A 20,463-nucleotide genomic window follows, 5' to 3' on the forward strand; every position below is an offset into this window, starting at 1 on the left:
TGGGTAACTCAATAAAGTGACACAGTGGTTTACTGGAATCTTAAAGGAAGTCAAAGATTTGACATGAAAGCCCTCTCGTTCTTTTATTTTAATTTTTGGTAGGTCAGTAGATAGTAGTCATATGTCTGAGAGTTGGAGGAGAATTAATAATGATACTGTTATTTTAGAAGGGATTCATAATACTTATTAAATATTCTAGATAGTCTATTAGAATAACCATGGATTTTATGATATTATAAAATAAGATCAATTTGAGTTCACTAGAGAGAAATCATCACTTGATAATCTGTTTACTTTTTTAGGGTGTTGCTTAGTATATGGATGATAAAAAGAATTTGGACTTGGTGTACTGGGATTTTCAATAAACTTTCGATAAAATGTCACAGAAGATTAGTTAAGTAAATCATATAATTGACGGTTATGGAAACTAGCAAATTGAGCTATACGATAGTTGGATGAAAGAAACAAAATGTTATTAATAAAGTACAGTCAAATAGATTCCTTGTTATTAGTTGAGTATTTCACTGAGTCAGTTTTCAGCTTTTCCTGCTTTGTTATTTACATTAATAACCTTAAGAGAGGCATAATTAGTAAATGTGTAAAGATATTAGTGTTTTTAGTATTTCTAGTTGTAAAACTTATCTAAGCCAGAAATATCAAAATTTCGCAGTATTATCTTAAGAAGGTCCGGCATGGCCAAGTGTGTTAAGGCGTTCGACTCATAATCTGAAGGTTGCGGGTTCGAATCCCGGTCGCACCAAACATGCTCGCCCTTTCAGCTGTGGAGGCGTTATAATGTGATGGTCAATCCCACTATTCGTTGATAGAAGAGTAGCCCAAGAGTTGGCGGTGGGTGGTGAAGATTAGCTGTCTTCCCTCTAGTCTTACACTGCTAAATTACGGACGGCTAGCGCAGATAGCCCTCGTGTAGCTTAGCGCGAAATTCAAAACACAAAAATAAAAAACAAAATTATCTTACGATTTCTCTCATAAAAGGTCCTCTATATGGCGGAACCTGCGTAACGCGGACGGTAAACTAACTTTCACCTATTTCATGTAACAACAAGTGGATCAGAACCGGAATAAGGTGGAAAAATATTTTTGATTAAATATTAATTTTTATTTAATTAATAAATTCTTGTTTAATTAATAATGTATTTAAATAATAATAGATTCTTGTTTAAATATTAATAAATTATCGGACATTTTGTTACAGTAAGTATTAGTTAAATATATTCTGTTATTTTTTTTCTGCCGTCATTATTCCGGAGGTCGCTATTCGAAAGAACGACTGACTGTACTTTTGGTCGCAATTGCTAATGGAAAACTAGAGAAACCATGGGTAGTTGGTAAAAGTGAAAATCCGCGCTGTTTCAAAAATTTAAGGAAGAATCAACTTCCTGTGAAATGGAAACTGAATAATAAAATGTGGATGACAAGTGCTATATTCGAGGAATTTTTTAACAAATTAAGCAAAAGAATTTTATATGCAAAAACGGTTCGTTTGGGTTGAGAAAATATTTTACATAGAAGAGCGAACAACGTTTCGACCTTCTATGTAAAATATTTTCTCAACCCAAACGAGCCGTTTTTGCATAGAAATTTCTCAACAAGTGGGTTTCTCGACATCACTGATTAAGCAAAAGAATGGAACAAGAAAATACGAATGTTCTACTTTTCCTAGATAATGCAACTTGTCACCCAAAAAGTTCAATTTTCAAATTTTCGTTTAGTCTTGCTACCACCATGTATGTACAACATCAGTTCTACAGCCACTAGATAATGGAATTATACAGTGTATAAAATTGAAACACAGGAAATTGATGCTTCAGCATATTATTGCAAACATGGACGACAGTAAGAGAGCATCTGAAATGACCATGAAAACTGACGTGTCAGATGCAATTGCAATTTTAAGTCATTCAATCAAACTTGTCAAAGATGAATGCGTCATGAAGTGCTTTCGAAACTGTGGATTTATTATTGACTAATGGCGGAGATTGTGGAGAAGTTGTTTGTTATGACGATTTTAGTGAAATCCAAACTCTGATTGAGAAAATTGATGCAGATGATTCTGTGAATGCAGAACGTTTTGTGAACGTTGACAAGAATGTTTTAACAGAAACTGATTTAAAATTTATAATAGAATCGCAAGATGGTAACAGTGTGAGAGATTCAGAAGATGAACAAAATGGAAAAGATAGTGAGAAAATAGAAATTCCTACTTCATCGCAAGTGTTGAGTTATATCAGTGCTATCAAATAGTATGCAAATATGAAGGGGAAAATGAACTTCATGAAAAGGCTGTAGAATTGGTGTTCTCCTTTAACCACATGAGAAAGCCCCTTAAAAAAACGAAACAGTTGAAATTGGACACTTTTTTCAAATAAATTAGATTGAGATTTTGTATACTTATGTATTTTAGAATGTCTATTTGTGTTCTTATTCTAATAAGTATAGCATAAACAGTATAATAAATTTATTCACAAACTTCTGACTTCCCGTGAGCCAAACAAGTATAACGTTCCGCTCAAAAATTATGCATAATTAAGGAAATGCATGTTCACTGTCTAAGCCAGAAATTTTACTCGGTCATGTGCAATTCCGCCTTAAACAGGATTTACTGCATAAAATTACTTGGATTAATTGACATGTTGGATAGATATTATCTAAATGGCCCTTAATTGTAGCAAGTATAAGCTAATACTTTGATGTTACCATAATTTGGATCACATTTTTTTATATAGATTGAGCCTCCTCACTCCATAGTGCAGATCACTAGTTATGTCTCATTTGGTTTTTTGGTTTCTTTTGAACTTCGTTCAAAGCTACTCGAGGGCTATCTGTGCTAGCCGTCCCTAATTTAGCAGTGTAAGACTATAGGGAAGGCAGCTAGTCATCACCACCCACCGCCATCTCTTGGGCTATTCTTTTACCAAAGAATAGTGGGATAAACCGTCACATTATAACGCCCCATGGCTGAAAGGGCGAGCATGTTTCATGCGACGGGGATTCGAACCCGCTACCTTCGGATTACAAGTCGAGTGCCTCAACCACCTGGCCATGCCGGGCCAGGCCTCATTTGGAATACTAGATACAGTGTCTTCTAATGTAAGAAATTATATTGACTTATTGCAAATAATTCAGATAAGAGATACTGTAGATTGGACCCAGAAAGGAAGGATTATTATCTGGAGATTGATTGAGATCTCTTAACTTATTTTCTTTTGAAAAAAGATCAAAATGTGATGTTAGTCAAATGTATAAAAATATTCAGGGAGTGATAAGATAAAGGTCTCTAATTTCGTTGTGTTATATTTTGAAGACAATACGACGAGAGTTTAGAGATTTACAATTTAGATAAAAAAAGACTAGGCTCCAGTAAAAAAATGTTTAATTTTGTAACAGTGTGATTGGCTTATAAAGTGGAGGCCAGAAATTTATAATGTTTAAAAGAGAAATTGATAATTTCTTGAAAAATAAAGGGTCAGTTTAAGTTTCTACTTTTTCCAAGAGTGGGTGAGTATAGGCAACCGTTAGTGACCAAATAGTTCCTGCGCATGTTCGTCTTGTGTTCCTGCAATTTGTTTTTGTGTATTATCACAGTGTAGCAATAATTTCCATAAAACAATAATAAAAATAACAGTAATATGTTTATGTTGGTTTGGTTTATGATTACTTCTATTGTTATATACAAGTTTATTACAATATGGTTTATTGGTTCTGTGACGGGTTTACTATATATATATGTGGGTGTGTATGTATATATTTGTATTAATATCGACGTTTCTTTTTGTTAAATATGTATTTAACAATGCATGTAACTTATACTGTTAATATGTAGTGTGAAATTCTCGCCTATTCACTAAAGTTGCAGTAGATTCTCAAGTGTAATAATCAACAATGTACTACGTATGCATGTAAAACACTTGTGATTGCTAGTATTGTTGCCAACTGAAATTTCGAGACTCTCACCTAACGATTATAAAAGGTAGCCATCGCAACACACGGGAGACAGTTATATATTGTTGGTTGGCTACAATTGTTATATTATAAACCTCGGAAGCTATAACTATGATAAACGCTTATTAATCGAGAAACTTCAGATATTTAACCAGGAACGTTTATAATTCGAAAGTTAAAAACTGTTTAACGTCAGCGGATTAACATCAGACGTTAGTATTTTTACGAAGACATCAGCTACGAAGAACTTACGTGTGATCAGCAAAGAACTAACGAGCTCCCCGTTGAGTAAATTGCATCTATATTAGTACAGAATTAATTTGTTTCTCGTGAACCCTCAACAACATATCAAAAAAGTTCCAAAACAGAGAGAAGACTCAATATTGTTTGTAAGTTTATAAAACTCTTGTATATAAATAATTATTCGTAATAATCATTATTATAAATTGTAGTATTGTTTGTAAATAAAAATATATTTGTATAACAAAGAAAACTGTGTGGATCAATCTTATGGGCAAACATTATAAATTTAATACATCTCTACAATTAATTAATTTTTAAATTAAAATTAAAATTTAACTCAGTTTCAGGTTATTTCAAATTATAATACGTAACATAATAAATTGGAGGTTCTTACGAGATAATTTATAATATGTAACATTTTCTACAAAACGTTTCTTCCGATAAATGTATATTCCAGTGTATATTGATCAGTTTATATTGGAGAATACTAAAATTTCTGATAAAAGATTGCAAAAAGTACTTCTGATGTCATATTTTAAAACTAGGTCGAATATAATATACTTTATTCCTTCAAAAATGTTCCCGGTGGAACAGTGGTAAAGCTACGCAACTAAAACGCTAAAATCTGGGGTTCGATTCGCTGGATGGACCTAGCAAATAACCCCATGTAGTTTTGCTATGAAACAAATATACTTCATAAAAAAAAATTAAAAACGTGATTAACTGCATACGAGGTTAACCAAGATGATATATTTAGAGCTGGAAAAACTTTAATCAAGGCTACACCAAAATACGATTATGAGTGCAACAAATTAGAGCTAGTATTAAGTGTTAGCAGGATTAATAAGCAATGTCACACTAAGCTTGTTAGGGTTAATAAAAATGTCACACTAAACTTGTACTTATCAAATGTGACGCATTTATAACTGAACCAACTATAATTAGAGGCATAGAAAAATAAGATTACGACTGCGATAACCTAGGACTAGCACTAACTGTAAACAGGATTAATTAAAAGATCACACTAAAATTTATGACAAATTAAAAGAAAGAGTCTTGGAAAAGGTAGGTTTAGAACTTTAACTTTAGTTGAATAAACCATACCACTCTAAGAACAAATGCAGCTATAATATTTACTATTTAATAAATTGCAATTTTTCTATCAATGACGTGAAAGTGAAGAAAATAAACAAGTTATTGTTTGTTTACGAATTTCACGCAAAGCTACATCTATATTTTTACATACGAGGGCTATCTGTGCTAGCCGTCCCTACTTTAGTAATGTAAGACTAGAGGGAAGGCAGCTAGTCATCACCACCCACCGCCAACTCTTGGGCTACTGTTTTACGAACGAATAATGGCATTGGCCGTCACATTATAACGCTCCCACGGCTGAATGGACGAGCATGTTTATTGTGACGGCGATTCGAACCCACAACCCTCAGATTACGAGTCGAACGCCTTAACCACCTGGCTGTGCTAGGCCAAACAAATTATTGAAGAACAGCTAAGTACACAACACCGTGTAAAGTCATTTACAACAGTCAAAATCCACAGTGTGGATTCAAACTTTAGTGTACGTTATTAATGGTCTAAGATCTTTTAAACAATAAAATAAAATTGACAATTTAAGATACGCATACATTTAAAAACATAATAAAACATTAAAACTTTTAGAAGAAAACTGAATACCGATTTTATGTATTTCCGTGAGTCTAACATTGATAAAGAAATAAAACGTTACGATTCTTTTTAAAATAATCTTGTGTATAAAATAAAATATCCAATAGAAATGTGTAAACATCATTTAAAATGTTCATTTAGTAAACGTCATATTATAAAAATCAAGAAATGTTGCGTTCACTGTGGTGGAATTAACTTTTCGTGATTTTTGTTTTCCTTTGAGAAATATCTGAAGCAGTTAGAATAATAACACTGTTACTTATATGAACAGGAATATTCTGTTTTGTTTATAAAACCAAATTTATTTAAGGGTTTTCAAACTCAAGGGCTTTCAAATAAGGGTCTGTTCTTTTACTTCAAAATTATATCAGGTATATGCCAGTAACAATAAGACGAAATACTTTTAAGGCAACGAGAAAAATTGTTATGTTTAAAAAATAGTTTTATTTTCTCCCTATTATGTTAAGTATCTTTGTTTGGTTTTCCTTTTCCATATAATGGCACAATTGTAGATGTGTCCATATTAATTGTTCCTTAGTAGAAGATTTATAGCAGATAAATAAACTGAATTAACTGTACAAATGTTTTGACGAGAGCTGAACGAATAGAACAAGAAACTGGTTATTTGATACTGGCATGGCCAAGCGTGTTAAGGCGTGCGACTCGTAATCTGAGGGCCGCGGGTTCGCATCCCCGTCGCACCAAACATGCTCGCCCTTTCAGCCGTGGGAGCGTTATAATGTGACGGTCAATCCCACTATTCGTTGGTAAAAGAGTAGCCCAAGAGTTGGCGGTGGGTGGTGATGACTAGTTGCCTTCCCTCTAGTCTTACACTGCTAAATTAGGGACGGCTAGCACAGATAGCCCTCGAGTAGCTTTGTGCAAAATTCAAAAGAAACAAACAAAGATTTATTACTGACCATAAGGTGATAGTATCTAATATTGTGGTTATTTCTTACTGACTATAAGATGACAGTATCTTTCTATTATTGTGGTTATTTGTTACTGACCATAAGGTGATAGTATCTTTCTAATATTGTGGTTATTTGTTACTGACCATAAGGTGATAGTATCTTTTTAATATTGTGGTTATTTGTCACTAACCATAAGGTGATAGTATCTTTCTAATATTCTGATTATTTGTTACTGACCATAAGGTGATACTATCTTTCTAATATTGTGGTTATTTGTTACTGACCATAAGGTGATAGTATCTTTCTAATATTCTGGTTATTTGTTACAGACCATAAAGTAATAGTATCTTTCTAATATTGTGGTTATTTGTTACTGACCATAAGGTGATAGTATTTTTCTAATATGGTAATACGAAGGTAAGAACCTTGTGGGATATAGAATTTAATTACCTAACACCATAGCGCCACCTCTACACGTCTATATCTACTTAAACATTCATCAGAAAGGTTATTCTCTCTCTTCCATAGTCATCTGCAAGTATTCATCATGTCATTCTTAGGCTTGTTATAATCATTAAGGGGTAAAACATCTTCACATGACCTCAGTACACTTTTTATACATTGTAAAGTAAGCAGGATGACCTCACAGGACATACTGAACGTCTTTGGCAACATTATACTTGAAACATTTCAAAAATAGCCCCATCTGCTCTGGGGCCCAGGATTTCTCTGAGATATATTACCTACACATTCGTGACACAACTACACACTAGTAATAATATTCCAGAATTCGTGAACCACCTGAATAACCAACATTCAGTGTACAGTTCACATTGGAAATGGAAGAAAATAACAAACTAGTGACCAAGACATATCTCATATACCACAGAAGTTTACAAAAACCCACAGGTATTAGTAAACATCAAGACTATGACTCAAACTTGTCAAACAGCCTTGAGATGGGCGTTATTAAATGCCTAGGTTGTCGTAATAAATAAGACTACAGTATAGAAGATGCTAAAAACACATAACCACGACCTTCCTTAATAATAGAATACTTAATGAGAACAAAATGAAGAAGACATACACGGTTCAGGAAGAAAGGCAAACACACATATTCATGTTCCCTGGTGTCTTCCTAAAATCATAAAGACAATATATAAAGAGTATAAAGCCATAACGGTATTCACAACTAACAACACGGTATAATCGTAGATGGTACAAACCAAACTACCAAATGACCATTTCCATTCACAACATCCCTTTTGAAAGTGGACTCCAGAACTTTAAAGAAACAAAAACACGTACAAAAGTTAAAATTCGGAAATATAAGCCATATACAATACTTTGAAATATCGATTTATCTACAATAGCTTATCATACCAGAAAAGAATACCTTACAATAAAATGGAATAATACTAAAATGATTAGACATGAACCCCGCATCCGTATTTAGGATTTGATTACTTTGAACCGGAATTTGTTTTTATGTTAAAGGTTTTCTTTTCAATTAGAAGTCGCCGCAGAAAATACTTAAATGTTTTAAGCAACTGATTTCTTCAGTACTGATTTCTCACATTTGAGAGTTACTTTTTAATTTCTCAAAGATGTTTGTTAATTATTTGGGAATAGCTTCTATACCATTAAAAATTGTTTATTTTTATTTTTCGTACTGTATTACCTAGTATTTGCTTCACGTTAATTAAAAGTTATATGTTGTTTATTTTATAGTTTGAAGGTCTTTCATTCTAATTAAAAATGATTCTTAGCAGCTTAATATGTGGGCTTATAGCACTAAGAGGCCGAATTTCGACACCTGTGGTAGTTTTGTACTTAACTACAAACCTTAGGCCTTTCATTTATTTGCTAATTTATTGTATTTTAAGTAAAGAGATGTGTATTTTCTTAATAGTTATTATTGTATTTTAAGTAAAGGGATGTTTATTTTCCTAATCTTTCTTATTATTTCCTAATTATTCTTAATCAGAGTTGTTGTTTTTAAGATAAAAAATGTTTCCATGTTTCAAGAGTTATTTTTTTCTAATCAAATATGTTGTAAGCTAGATGTTTCTTTGTTTCAAGAGTTTCTTATTTATAATTTCGTACTGTTCCTGTTTTTGAAACATATAAGATTTTGTTTTATAACTCATTATTTTTATTCAGATATTTATTGTTTTTCATAAGGTAGATATTTCTTTCCAATCAGGTGTTTTTAAGGCATGGGGCGATCTTTGTTTCACGAGATAACTCTTTCTAATCAGGTGTTGTTTATAAGATACGAAAATAAATTCTTTTCAATTTCGTATTTCATTGAAGTAAAAGGTCTTTTTTTTTAATAATTCCTTCTTTTTATTCATATTTAGTTTGTTTTATAAAGTAGGTGTTACTTTGTTTTTAAGAGTTATATCTCTTTATATTTTTAAACAAGTGTTCATAAGGCTTTAAGTAAGTGTTCATTTTTTAAGTTCTCATGTTTTTCATCGAGTGTTATATATTTCTTATTAATTGGTTTTATTGAATTTTCACAATTTTAAGAATTGTTTATTTTAATTGGAATTTATTTGTTTTTCATGTAGTAGGTTTTATTGCTTAAACTTTACTTTCTTCTTGTTAAGTTATTTGTTTTTAACCATTTTCACTAATTTGATGTTTGTTTGTTTGTTTTTAAAGCAAATACAAGCCACATTGGCTATCTGCTGCGTTCCCCGTTAGGATCGAACCTTAGATTTAAGCGTTGTAAGTTTGTAAACTTACTGCTGTTAGAGCTGTTTTTATTGTTTAAAAGTTGTTGTTCTTCGGAAACTAGGAGTGTGTTTTATGTTTTGAAAATTATTTTCGTTTTTACATTTTTAAAAACAAGAATATGTGTTCATGATGTTTAAGCATGTTAGCCAACACGTTACATTGTAATTCCTTTAGTGAAATACTTTATTATTACAAGTAATTTATGTATTAACAAACTTGGTAATTTTAAGATAATTGATTTTTTTTAGACCCGGCATGGCCAAATGTGTTAAGGCATTCCACTCATAATCCGAGGGTCGCGGGTTTGAATCCCGGTCGCACCAAACATGCTCGTCCTCCCAGCCGTGAGGACATTATAATGTGACGGTCAATCCCACTTTTCGTTGGTAAAAGAGTAGCCCAAGAGTTGACGATGGGTGGTGATGACTATTTGCCTTCCCTCTAGTCTTACACTACTAAATTAGGGACGGCTAGCGCAGATAGCCCTCGAGTAGCTTTGTGCAAAATTAAAACAAATTGATTTTTTTGTATGAAAAATAGTTATCTTTCAACAACAAAAAAGTTTAAATTTATCTATATATCTTTGTTTAGTTTGTTTGTGTTTAGCCACAAAGCTACAATATAGGCTAACTAAGCAGTGCCCACCACACATATAGAATCCCGATTTTTAGCGTATAAGCCCTCATGCTTGCCATTGAGCCGTGAATGCGATTTTGCATTTCGCTGTCATTGGGGCAGTGAAACAAACACACTTTATACGCATTTATGACTCAAGTTTGTACGCATGAAACATTTATGTGCTTTGACCATTTGATGGAACTTTCTCAAACGTATAACAATGATCTTCAAACATATACACTGTTTCCTTATGCACATAAGAATGAACACGCTTTGCATTCATCAACGAACCGAAAGTGAGAGACAATTATGAAAAGGAAGACATTGCGTTGTTGTCTTTTATCTTTGTGAAAGGTCAGTTGAAGTGCATTACCTAGTTTACATGGCATCTCCAGCTGAAATTTATCGAACGTCTCTTATTAGTGTATCATTAACACAAGTGTTATTTCGAAGGATAATTCCGAAATTTCCTGTGTTATCTCTTCATAACAGTTTCTTATTCCAGCCTCACAAGACAAGATTTCTGTCGTTTTTGTTATCATTAGCTACCTGTGGTAATCTTTCTTCAGGATATAGCACACATTTGATGTGTGAAACTATATAGTATTCTTCGGAAAGAGATGAAACCCCTTGATTGGAAAGAGCTAACAGTTAACCTTCCCCCAAGAGGAAATAATTGCGGAAATGTTCCAAGTGTTACACAACTGATAAAGGAAAACTAATATTTTTACGACTTTTATCCGCTTCGTTTTATTTCATGAAACTGGTTTGTATTACAACTCCCAAAACCGTACGTACCTTCAAAACCCGAAAACGTTCTCAGTCTCTATACGGGTCACTTCAATGGAAAATAATAATAATAAAGTATTGTTTTCACTTTGCTAAACATTTTTTGTCTCAGTTTTATTCAATGATGTCAGGGAATTTTAAAGAACTGTTGCAGATTCACCTATAGAAAATACGAAGATGGATATTTCTCTCCGTAAATGTAGTTTTATAGATTAATGTTTCCCTTTGAGGATCTGGCTTTACTAGCAAATAGGGTTCACATAATGAAAACTGTGAAACTGGAGAATAACATTTAATTGTATTTCTAATATACATTGTTAATGGTATGTTGTACTTGGAGTGCTTCAGAATTGAGAAACTGCAATATGTAAAGTGACTTAGAAATATTATAGAGATTCTATATAAATCTGAGCTTCATTCTAATTTATTTAAGAGCATTTTCGTAAGGTTTGTTACGTAGAAACTTTTACAATCACAGAAAATAAATATTATATTTTTATATGTTTTTTTAACAATGGTAATGTTCGTCTTGGTGAAGGTAGCTGGTCTCTGAGTTGGCGTGTGATGTTTGAGAAGTTGCTTTACTTATAATACGAACTATACAACACACTTCGCTCATGTTCTAGTTGGGGAAAACAAATATGAGTAAGATCCGACATGGCCAAGTGTTTAAGGCATTCGATTAGTAATCCGAGGGTCGCGAGTTCGAATCCCTATCACACCAAACATGCTCGCCCTTTCAGCTGTGGGAGCGTTATAATATGACGGTCAATCCCATTGTTCGTTGGTAAAAGAGTAGCCCAAGAGTTGGCGGTGGTGGTGATTAACTGTCTTTCGTCTAGTCTTACACTGCTAAATTAGAGACGGCTATCGCAGATAGCCCTCGTGTAGCTTTGCGCGAAATTCAAAACAAACGAAATATGAGTAACTTACACGTCTTTAATTTATTTAATGAGATCAGAGTACCATAACCAATGTTAACAAATACCAATGGTCAAGAAGATCAAACAGTTTTAAAAAAAGGAAATATATATTTAAAAAACAATTCTAGTTGTTGAGTGCGGTGATTTGTGTCAATGAGAAAATAACTTGACAGATTCATGGAATTACAGAAAATCTATGATCAACAAAACCGGTTGTATAACGCACTTAAACATATATGTTTGTGTTATCCATGCCTTTTGCATTTTACTTATAGAACAAACATTTGAACTTGAATGTACAATCAAATTTCATGAAGTATGACCAAATTTTAACAAATGAATTTTAAACCCGTAACGCATACTTGATTTGTTTGTTGGTTTCGCGTAAAGTTGTTCGAAAGATATCTGCACTAGCCCTCCCAAATTATATAGTGATAGACCAGAAGAAAAGCAGCTAATTAACACCATCAACTGTCAACTCTAGAGCTGCTCTTTTACCAACAAATAGTGGGATTGACCGCCACATTATATCATTCTCACGGATGAAAAGATAGTATTTTCGGCGAAGGGATTCGAACCCACGGATTACGAGTCGAGTACCCTAACTTCATACCACGACAAGCTGCATACTTAAATAAACATGCTGTCAGACGAGTACCGTAGTAAACGAATAAAATGTTTCTTTCTCTTACATAAATGCTCTAATCGACTAATCACTCTATAGAAGTCAATTTATATGTAGGATTCAGTGTCGTATAACACTCGGAAAGAAATTAACAAAAACATAAAACTTACCTTGGAAATTTTTTGTTCTGTATATTTACTGAACTGTTTGAATTAGATCCAGTTCCATGTAGTATTCTGTCTGACTCTTCGTTTTAAATACATATTTATTTATGCCTTTCTCAACTTGCAACATGTTCGCGATCTCGTATGAACGCGTCTGTTTCCCAGCATCATAGATGGCTAAGTGACAATTCGATCAGGCGACTGCGTGTTAGCGACGCTCATAGCGACAAAAGCTCATTGCCTTCAGTATACACGGTTTTCATCCGTTACGTGTCCATGGGTAGGTTTCTTAGTTTGAAGGTACAGCCTACTGGAAGCGGCCACGCACACTGTGCATCCATGTAAGACCGGTCTGCCTGAAGTGGGCAATTACAACAGAGAGAAGAATAGAGAAAACATAAAACAAGCTTTGTCGAGCTTTAGAACACGCAATGTAAAATGAACAAAAGCAGAAAGAGTTGTGAATAGATAATATTTTTATTGTTCGCGCCTTTGTAACAGAGTAGCTTCAGCAAACGTAAGAAACGCTGTGTGTTAATAGCTCAGTGCACCCATTGGTCCTGATTAGAATACAGGTTCTTTAAGTCGGTTTGTCATTGGAAGAACATTTCAATTGGTTCTTAGAAAGCACGTTCATGCCTGAGTGAGCTGATTGAAGAACCGATATGTCGAAGGAGTGTACACGAATAAAGGTTGTCACATTTAATCGCTTTATGGATTTTTAGTGAATTAGAAAAATCTATCAGTTTTTTAAAAGCATTCACACACACACACACATATAGATATGCCTGAGCGTATTACTAAAAAAATATTTTCATTATTGAACCAAGTTAACCTACTTAAGCATATATAGAGTTTTGGTATATGTTAGTTAGTATGTGACGTGAACTACAGATGCAGTCAAACGAGTGGAAGAAGTTTTAACAAAAACTAGAATAACTTAACCTGTGGAAGTCCAAATGTAGGTAAGAAAAAGAAACAGAAAAATAAAAATAACACAGAGTTAAACTGATGACGTTTATGAAGGTTTATATGAAAGTTAAATCACTGACGGCGTAAATAAAAATTGTGCCAGAGCCGTCATATTTTGTTAATGTATTATGTATGTGGCTTCTACTTAAAAATGTAGTTTTGCTATAACTTTGTGACTCGTTCATGTAGTTTTAGCAATTTAACAATTTCTTGCCCTTTCAGCTGTGGGGGGGGGGTTATAACGTGACGGTCAATCCCACTATTCGTTGGTAAAAGAGTAGCCCAAGAGTTGGTGGTGGGTGGTGATGACTAGCTGCCTTTCCTCTAGTTTTACACTGCTAAATTAGGGACGGCTAGCGAAGATAGCCAAGCTTAACGCTCAAACATAGCCATTCTCAAAATGGAGCTACTTAACAGAGGGCTTTTTTTTGCAGAAAAAATATATATAAATATATCTTTTACAGGAGAGCCAACATCGTCGAATTTCGTGAAAATGAATACCAAAAAAGGAGTTTGTCATGTTGAAGGTATCACGATAAATTCCAACAGCATAATGTGAGTCTCCAGAGGGCTCGTTCGTTTGTTACTGTTCTGTCTGGATCAGAATTAGTGATTACATGAATCCTAAACACGGCCAATTCAAGGAGACAACAATTAGTTCTTAGAGCGTTCGTTAGTTTGTTACTATTCTGTCTGGATCACAATTAGTGATTATTTGAATCCTAAATAAAGTTCGATCTCCAGATGATTGATAAGTTGGTTGATGTCTTATCTGTAACACAAATGACGACGAAAAGATTCATAAACTGCGTATTTCAAAACAACGATGAATTCAACTTTATGGAGACTTTAACATTTTATAAAACATTAAAGACTCTTTATTCTGTTTGTGTGTTTATGAACAAAATGGTCATGTTTGAAATATGTATGAGAAAAGATAAAATTAATCCTCAGTTTTCCATTCTTGTCGTATTGATACCTAACGAAGTTTTGATGTTGAAATAATGCTATATACCTGGTTTATTCTGTGTTCCTCTGACAAAAATACTATATGTAAGTATTTACTTTATGTCTCTCTTGTAATAATACTGTGTATGTATATGTTATATGTTCCTTTTATAAAAATGCACTGTGTATGTGTACGTTATGTTCCTCTCCTAAGAATACTATATGTGTGCCAAGTTCCTTTGTAAGAAATCTGTATGAACGTGTACCCTGTTACTCTGGTAAAAATACAATATTTATAAATGTATTGGTTGTCTGACGTCAAAAGTTATGTATCTATGTATAGGTCTTTAAAGATCAGTAGGATATTTCCTGTTGTAGAATCATAAGCTTCCAGCCATTTCGTAAACACCAGAATAACTAGACTCGTGTGCTCGCCCTCTCGTGGAGTAGCTGCGTTTATCCCATTAATAGATTATGTTTGTTTTTTTCAATTTCGCGCAAAGCTACACGAGAACTATCTGCATTAGCCGTCTCTATTTTAGCAGTATATGACGAGAGAGAAAGCAACTAGTCGTCACAACCCAGCGTTAGGCTATTCTTATTACCAACGAATAGTGGGATTGACCGTAACATAATAGCGCCCACACGGCTGAAAGGGCGAGCGTGTTTAGTGTGACGGGGATTCGAACCTGCGACTATCAGATTACCAGGTTATAGGCACAAATAAAAAAAAAACAGCAATTTATTTTTGATGTCAACAAGTTTAAAGTTTGGTTATTTTATAATTTTAGATGTTTAGAACTTAATAGCAAGTACGTATATCTAGGTGCTAATGAATATTTGAAAGCTTTAGCGCATAATTATCTTGTTTTGTGAAACATTTTTCAACCGTTACTGAAAACAGGAACTAGAACTGTAAAAATCTGCGTTGGAACAAAAAAAATTAAAAATATAAAATAACTGAACACAAACTTTATTTTAATACAAAGCACCTAACGTGACTTTCAAGCGCGTGCGGTATTTAACCATTACAAAATATTAAACAAACGTAAACAGTCACAAAGATAGATGAAAGACACCTCGTTTTGTTGTGTATGAGGAATTCAGTCAATAAGTACATAATTAGCAAAGCGCGAGGTCTAGTATACAAACTGCATGCTAATTCTGAGAATCAAAAACTGGGCGGCTAATTGACATTAATTCCATGAAAGTACCAGTTTTCTCTTTAATAAAACATTTCGTTAAAAATAATAAGGTGATCTTTGTTTGTCTTTTCATTGAGTTTTGGTGTCTAACAGAATTTTACCTTTCCATCAATTGTATCGACTTTTGGATTATAATGAAACGTTCATCCACTTGATTTGTTTTCGATCTCGTGAGTGAAGCATTCTTCTCTCCTGCTGCTTGAACTTGGATTGGCAACCTATTCAGCTTTTTTGTTCAAGTCTGGTAATGTTCAAGGGAACATGTCCACAAAAGACTAGCTTACCACCGCACCGTCTTTATGACCAAATAACTTTTACTCGGCGTCATTGGTTGTCATAGAAACGAGGATCTAAATAATAAGGCTAATCTACCCTATACAATTCTATTAATACCAATGACGACAACATTCGGATTTTATTTTGTCTTGGAATATATATATTTTTAGTATTTATTGGTAGTTTAAGATGTTTTATCTGGTGCTCAGTCCTGTCATAAAAACTGCTTTTCTTACATAGTCATCAACAATTTTTTCAATAAGTATGAATGTATAGCTGAGTGAAAAAAAAATCGACTATCCATCTTCTGGTCACAAACTTTTGTAGCCACATTCTTTTATAATTACTCATATTCGATCTTGTATGTCTTATATTTTAACTGTCGATACCATTTAAGGTACTGATTGTCTAACATGAGAAGATACATATATATAAGTCTTTAAAGATCGAACGATTTGTTTTGAATTTCGCGCAAGACTACTCGAAGGCTATCTGCGACTATGGAAGACTAGAGGGAAGGCAGCTAGTCATCACCACCCACTACCAACTATTGGACTACTCTTTTACCAACGAATAGTAGAATTGATCGTCACATTATAACGCCCCCACGTCTGAAAGGACGAGCATGTTTGGTGTGAAGGAGATTCGAACCCGCGACCCTCAGATTATGAGTCAATTGCCTTAACCATCTGGCCATGAGAGATCAAGCAAACAACTCCTTTAACAGAAACATAAACTTCCAGATATACCAAAAAGAGAAGGATAATTAGAAGGGGGTGCGTTCCCTCCCAAGGAATAGCTACATCTCTCCCACTAACAAATTAAGTGCGCAAACAAATGAACGTATTTTTATATCAATAAGTTTAATGTCCAGTAATTTTATAACTTAAAATTTGTACAAGTTACCAGCTAGTACGTTTGTTTAGGGCTTGCTTTAAACAGGAATCAATAACTTAATAAACTGATCACACACAAGGCTTATTTCCTCTCGTCTTTAAAAATCCCTATTACCTTAGGATCGTTCCAGTTTATACATTTTTAATGCTTTTATAAAAAAAAACAGAATGATACGTTTCACTTATGTAACGTTTACATGATAAACGAAAATATTTTGTTCTTTGTGATGTTTTGTAACATAAATTTAGTTTTATGACAGGCTTCATTTATTTAAATAGAATTTGGGTAAGATAAAATAGACTTACTTATAGAAGCTATACAATCAGAAATAATTATGGATGAGTATGGCCTATGAAACTGAGAATTGTTGGCTCTCGTCCCATTGCTGTAAATATCGTGCTCCATACTTTGTTGGTGTGAGTGGATCGCAGAATGAGAACAAAACCCCACTGTTCACATAGAGTGTAGCACAATAATTACTTATGTATGCTACTGACTATGTATACTTTCTATTGTCCATCATTTAAACATTATGGATGGTTGGTTATATATAAATAGTCCGAGTGTAGCTAACTTTGAGCAAAATTTTGATACTAACGAAAAAAAACCTTATATTTTCATGAAAGAATTATAATAAAACAAGAAAAATTCTGCGTAACAAGTATACACAAATTTTTTTTCATGATAAAGGTGGTACGATAATTGAGACAAAAGTACATTTGAAAACAACTGTCTAATTAAGCAAACAATATAATTTGTAAATCCATAAGTATACCATAAACGCTTGAATTAACACTTTTCCTGGCAGCTAAAAAGCAAAACAGTTTGTTTTTAATAGATATATTGACAATATGATTCTTATGAAACTCCTCTTCTTACGAAGATCGCACAGTGGTTAGCTTGCCAGACTGCAGACGTAAAATCCAAGGTTCGAGTCTACGATACACCAATGAAAACACTGTGCTTTTAAGTATTGGCACGTTATAAAAATGACTGTAGACGGTAGGTGTTACTGATTAGTTGTTCTCTCTCTCTGTTTGGTCAGCTGTACTAAATTGGGACGGCTGTGACTGAACCTTAGCCTTTTGAGATAGCTTTACAGAAGACCAGTCACATAAGATGTCATTTAGGTAGAAAATACCAACTAGCAACATTTCTCTCATTCATTCAAAGGAACGATTCATTTAAGATGAAAATTAATTGTATTTTTTGTTTCGTAATCACAAGGATTTCTTAAATAAAAATACATTTAACGTGCTTATTCAGTGATTTTTAAATACTGAAGATAAATTTTGTCGTCGTTATATTACGTTTAATAAATCAACGTTCTTACAATATGCGTTATTTGTCGACGAGTCACAAATATTTCCTGTATTTTACTGTAATGAAAGTCCCACGCTGGTACAGTGGTACATGCAAGTCTACGGATTTACAATGCTAAAATCAGGAGTTCGATTCCCCTCGCTGGACTTACGAGATAACCTGATGTGGCTTTGTTATAAGTAAAACACATACATACACACTGTAATAAAAATATGTACTGATGCAATAGTGGCCAATATTTCGTTTCCACAGACTCGTAAAATTTTGCTATATAGAAACTGTGATATAAACGTATTTATGATATGAAACAATAAACAGATTGTTCGAGTATAAAATGGTACATATATCGAATACACCTGCATAACATGACACCATGAAAATAACAATATAATGCACGTACGTATGTCAAGAACTTATATAGATTTGGTTCTTAAAAGCTTTAAAAGTATAATGTATTCATATTATTTGTAATAAATCGTAGATAAGATCGTATTTTAATAACTTGAAGTTTTATTAATAAACTTTTTCAGTATGTTTGATATTTATGTCTGTGATTTTACTGACATATATTAATGATAGCATATTGGACTATGATGAAACACGAGTTTTTCATAAAAAAATGTAAATGAAAATTTGTATTAGGTGTTCAAAGATACCTTTAAATATTTATATTTATGGGTTGTAGTTTATCATAAAAGACTAAGCTAAACATATAGTTATCTGAAATTTGATCTTTTGTCTGAACACTAATTTGTAACTGATAATTTGTGTCATTTTTAGGTTAGTAATTAATATTACGAAACGTTTCAAAATACATGCGAGGAAAATATCTCTTTTGAAATAATCAATAAATTGGCTCTTTTGAGCCAACAAACTGAAATTTCATATGTATCGAACATGTAATTTAAACTAATGATACCACTGGTGTCAAAAAATAATGCACGTATTTGAATCCTTTATTCGTTTATTTATTTAGTGACGTGTCTTTCGTGTGATGTCTCGTGATAAATTTTGTGTTTGTTTTTACATAATGTTAAACAAATGAAAAAACATAAATTCTAGCGGAAATAGTAATATCAACATAATTTACAAAAGTTGAAGCTATTTCAATATAAGTTAATATATTTACAGTATGTTACGTTATTTTGCAATTTTGTTAATAAATGTTTCAATATGCTTGTGAAGTCTGTGCATTTACGTTATTGTTGTAATTATAAGAGTAGGTATGTTGGATTTATAAAACATGGAAGAATAATCACTTAATTTAGCATTAAAAGGACGTTTAATTAGCCCTAGCCGTCCCTAATTTAGCAGTGTAAGACTAGAGGGAAGGCAGCTAGTCATCACCACCCATCACCAACTCTTGGGCTACTCTTTTACCAACGAATAGTGGGATTGACCGTAATATTATAACGCCTCCATGGCTGAAAGGGCAAGCATGTTTGGTGCGGCGAGGATTCGAACCCTCGACTTAACCACCTGGCCATACCGGGTCCTCTTTTTCTGTTATAAACTGTGTTCATTTGTGATAAATGTATTTGTTGTTTTGGTGAACTATTAAGATTAAAGGCTCAAATGTAATAGAATTTCCAATTGTAAACCAACATTTAATATATATATTTGAAAACGACATAACATTAGTCTCATACACATCATAATAAACTAGAAACAATGTATTTTATAAATACATAAAGAGACGGCTAATTGTAAATGTACGTAAAGTAACTTATTGGCTGTGCTATAATGGCTTTGTCTCCGTGTTACAGAAATCTCTAACCACATACCTTTTAATGTTAATCCGCCAGTTTTAAGAGAGAGCTGGTTATTTCAAACACATGACGACCTATCCTGTTCCTTGCATTTTCTAAAATCGAAATTTGGTAAGACATGTCAGTGTTCTTGAAGTGGTAGTCTTGGGTGAATACGTCAACTGAGATATGTTAGCAATAGGACTGAAAGAGTAACATATCGGTGTTAAACGTTAATTGTTTGAAATGGTAAGAATATTACTTGTCAAGCCTAGATACATAAAGTTTCAAACCAGCAGAGAATAAGTTCTAGGGAAAGATTTGTGAAAATATTTACAGAAAGGTAATAACAGTAAAAATTGAACGTAACTATTTATGTAGATCCTTTAAATTTTACCAGAATAAATAAACTTATAAAACTAACGTG

Source organism: Tachypleus tridentatus, chromosome 11 (assembly GCF_004210375.1).
Source record: "Tachypleus tridentatus isolate NWPU-2018 chromosome 11, ASM421037v1, whole genome shotgun sequence".
NCBI classification, from domain to species: domain Eukaryota; kingdom Metazoa; phylum Arthropoda; class Merostomata; order Xiphosura; family Limulidae; genus Tachypleus; species Tachypleus tridentatus.